Here is a 4713-nt window from a genome sequence, read left to right on the forward strand (position 1 = left end):
ATATTTATACTTGCCAATTCTTTTTTCTTTCTTGCTCCCATATTATTCTTTAGCCTAAATTGCTCATCTCCATCTTTTGTATTGTCCTGTACCACGACAAGCATGCAGACAGCAACTGCAGGACCTGTCAGTCTGTGTTTTCCTGAGCTGAACAAACCAAACACCGTTAGTTTACTGTGGGAAGAGACTCTGTACTCCCACATAATTTTAATGTTTTTCATCTGTTCCTTCCCAGCATGAATTAATCCTAGAGCATGTAGGTGATAGTAAGCAAAGGCCTCACTAGTTCTTTGTATAACAATACCCACGATGCTGAAAATTCCCTCTATTTGTTGGAAATGCCTTCCCTACTACATCCTGTATTTACTTATTTATTCCTTTCTTACAGCTGCATCACACAGATAATTATTCTAAGACTGACTAATTCACCTAGCCCTTTCTTCCCCCCTCTTATTCCTAGGTCAGAGCAGAAATTCCTGTTGTTACCCCCTCCAACACCTGACCTTGCCCTATTGAAGTTGATCCTAATTGTTACTTGTCAAAACATTAAAATACCCTTGATACTCCACACTTTTGAGGCTGCCCAAATTCCCAACAGCAAATGTAATTCCATGTATTCCCTTCCATTTCAGACAATATTTAGAAAGATGTCCCCAAAATGAGGTCTTTTCTTCCTGCTAACTCACGGTCTTGCAGAGCCTGCTGCAGGCTCCTCCTTAGCCCATTCCTCACCACTTTACAATTCTTCCACTAATCCCCAGCTTCCTCCTTTTGATTATTCATGTTCTGTATGCCGCTGATAGATTGCTTTACTGAAGTTCAATTAGATTACATTGCCTTTGACTGAAAAAACTGTTATCAAAAAGCAAGAGATCTGATTAGTCTGGCACAATCTACTTTTGGTGAATCTATTTTATATTTTATCCCATGTATTAGCATCCTATCTTTTAATTTTTCTATCCATCAGATCCTTTTGTAAGATCTTGCATACTGCTGAGGCCATACCTTTTCTCCCCTCTTTCCTTAGTGCAGAGACTGTACTTCATTTTCTGCAGTAAAATTGCTGTCCTCTAATTTGACAAGCTCATTAAAAATGCTGTCCATCAGGCTTTCAGTTTCATGAGCTAAACACCACCGTGGAATGTCAAGTAACTATTTGGTTTTGAGCCTCTGTCTCATCTCCTGCATATTTAAAGGTTTTTTGAGTTTTGCTGCTACCTCAAATGGAGCAAATTTCACCCTGCACCTTTATTCCACTACTCATTTTCATCAATATACATACTAGTCCTGATGAAGACACCGATAAGGCATTTATGAAATGTCTGAAATAGCTTTTATTCTCAGTACCCCTGCAGAGTGGTGGGGTTGGTTTTTTTTTCTATTCTCTATTTCAGTTACAAGATTATACAGCCTTTTAGATTTTCTTTAGTTTCTTTTATAGGGTCTAATGCAACCTGACAAAATGAGAATTGTGAAAAGTCCTCCTCCTCTCATAGTTTGCCTTCCTTGACATTTGGTGCATTTACACCCTCCAGCTCACTTTTCCAGAACAAAGAAGGGGTCAGATTTTCTGCCAGCCACATTCTTTGCATCTCACTTGCGAACAAGAGCGAATGTGATAATTGCTCCAGCATGGATGAAGAAGAAAGTCAGGAAGCACAGCGAACAGAAACGTGACTCAGATCAGGAAAACCCAGGCTAACCTGTGCCAGAATACAGAGGCAGACTATCCCTCGTATAGATTATGCTCTCTCAGTACAAAAAAGTTTCAAGTGCACACTGAGGATCAGACACTGTGTTTCACTTGTAAGGGTTTTCACATAGAAATTTCCCACTTCTCTCAGCAATCATTTTTTCCTTCCCTGCCACCTTAACCTCCCACATCATCACTGACTAGAAAAGTGGAAGCAAAAGTCTTGGGTACCCCCAAGGAAGAGAATTCATAGCAGGTAAGACACTGCTATTCAAAGTCAGCTCTGATCTTACACAAGTCTTTTACCCAGTTTAAGTGACTGGAAAAGTTGGCATTCAGTTAGAAAGCACTTTCCAGCTTTGTTTAGCTATGGAAGCAAAGGTTTCTAAACTTAATCCTTTGATCCTTTTGCCTGATCTCAAAACCTTCCGATTACCAAGACTTCTCCAAACATTTTCCGATGGGAAACACACAGCCCACATGGCTCCAGTGTAAGCAAGAGGAGATTATAAACTAAAAATATGGTGGCTAGTTTAGAGAACAAAAAAAGTAAGTTTCTTAGAGCTTAAAGCCTTGTAAAAGAAAATAATTGTATAAGCTGCAGAAAGACCCACACAGACAGGCAGCAGCTTTTAACTTCCCTGTTTTGTGAAGGACATTTTCCTCTACTTCTGTTTTGCTCCATCTCCTTCCAGACAAGCTGTAGCACCCCAAAATAATTGACGCTGTATAGCAGGATACTTAGGACAGGCCTGCTCTATTCTCCTTCCTTGGAGGTACAATCTCCCTGCAGCAGCCTCCCCTGCTCTCAGACTCCTGCAGGCAGAAGACAGGTAGCAAGAAGGAGCCCTGTGGAAGACTTAATGACTTTTTTCACCTTTTTGGGGATGGTGACATACTGTACAAGCAAGGAGAGTTCCCAAAACCAGAACCAGCGTGAAATGCTGCAGAGCTCTAACAATGAGATTTCATTCAAGGTTCCACTACAGCCCATTCATATCCCGCATCACTGCCTCTGGGCAGAGCAGCTCACTGGCATCCAGGGCAGCGTTGGAGGGAAGCAGGCCACCCTCATACCCTTCAAATTCTGAGCTGAACCTCCATAGGTTTAGCACCAAAATTCACGTTTCATACTTGGAATTCAACTTCCTTAAAGACCTGGGGCAGTCTTAAAAACCACATCTACTTTGTGAAGTATTATATAGAGCAGTGTTCACAGATCAGAGACATTCTTGCCAAAATGCCATTTATTGCAGTATACCTTTACATGGCATACAGATAACCAATTGTTGCATCTTCTGTTAGAACTCCTATTTCATTTGTACCACTTAAATAACACCGAATGTCATGTTTGTTTCACAAACTGTCAGTTTAGACTACCAAATATACAGGTTTTTTCCTTTCCCCCCAGCAAGCTTGTGAGGTACAACTGAAGTTTACCACTTTATCTTCCTGTGCTTTACAAGAACCTTTTCATAGATAAACCTATCAAACAACATTTCTACATTCCTATACAAAGCAAAGAATTACAGCTGAAATTAACACCATCTGGTCATTGCATTAACCTATAAAAATTCATTCAGTGTAAAAAAAAAAAAAACAAACAAAAAACAAAAAACATAATGGACTTTGCAGCTTTACTTAAAAACAGCCAGCTACATGTATGCACAAGTTTTCCTTGTGCATAAAGAAGAGTTTGGAATCAAGAAGTGTTTGTTTCGGTTTGGTTTTTTTTTCCTTGGGTTTGCAGAGAAGGCACCAATTTTAGCTGCGTAGCAGCTCAGGAGTGTTTTATACTTCATTTAGATTACACAGGTTTTTATGTTCTCCTCTTAATGTGCAACATTTGTACCAACTGTTGCAGTGTTCTCCAGTATCCTCCAATCATTCCCTCTGGCTCAACAGTACAAATATTTACATCAGTGGTAAACACTCCTCCACCCACCCCATACCTTCTGCACTGAATGATGAGGAGCTGAACTTGCAAGAAGCTAACCAAAGGCAGAGCAGAAGTAAGGCTTGTGCAGAACAACACACTGTTCTCACTCGGTTTGAGATACTCTGGAGAACTCCAGGTCCTCAATGAGGCCTCAGTACCTCATATCTGACAGCACATTGACCACCAACAGCTTCAGGCATCCGGACTTTCCTCAGGAGGTGCTTTTGGCCCTTACTAGTCTGATATCCCTGGAGTTGCTTGTCTCCAAAGTGCAGGAACAGCTTCTGAAGAGCCATTCTGGAGTCGTGAGAGTCAAGCACACCAACTGTTGTATATATTTAAGGCCATCTACACTTAGCCTTCATCAGGCTTGTTTCAGATGCTATGCCTCTCTACTCCTTAGCTGCGAAGTCATGATATGCTGCTTTCTACCTTCCACCCCTGTGTGCCAAGGTATTCTGTGGCATAGACGGCAGACCATGTTCCGAGACAACCCCTGTAAACAGTGCACAGAGAGGTAGGTGCTACAACACGCCATCAGTCACCTGGCAACTACACAGTAGCGCGGGATAAGACTATTTGCAGCATGACAGCCCAACCTAGATTTGGCACCTAAGAAGAGGGAATGGCTGAGATGAGACTGCTTAGAAAAATGTGTTTCTTATCTAAGCCTAGAAAGAGCAAGAGGGTAGTGCGCCAGTCCAACACTATTGGTAAAATGAACTCTCCATTTAGTTTTGGGTATTTGGGGTTTGTTTTGTATTAGTGCACACACCAACTGCTTAGGAACTGGTTCTGAGTGTGGGGTAATGCTTCCAAAACATAAGTTATTTTAAACCATGTGACAGTCATTTACTTACCTTGCCCCTTACACCTCCTTTCCTTAGAAATCATATGCAGCTTGATGTTTCATAGGCATTAAGTGCTCCAAATACGGCAGTTAGAAAGAGCTAGAGGATTGCAGTGTACCAAACGTCTGCCCAGCACAGCCATTTGTTACACTTAAAACACATCTATGAGTTAAATAGGAAGGATCCCTGCTATACAGAATTCAAGCACTGATAATTGTTTATTCTTGATA

Source organism: Cariama cristata, unplaced genomic scaffold (assembly GCF_000690535.1).
Source record: "Cariama cristata isolate BGI_N322 unplaced genomic scaffold, ASM69053v1 scaffold1678, whole genome shotgun sequence".
NCBI classification, from domain to species: Eukaryota; Metazoa; Chordata; class Aves; order Cariamiformes; family Cariamidae; genus Cariama; species Cariama cristata.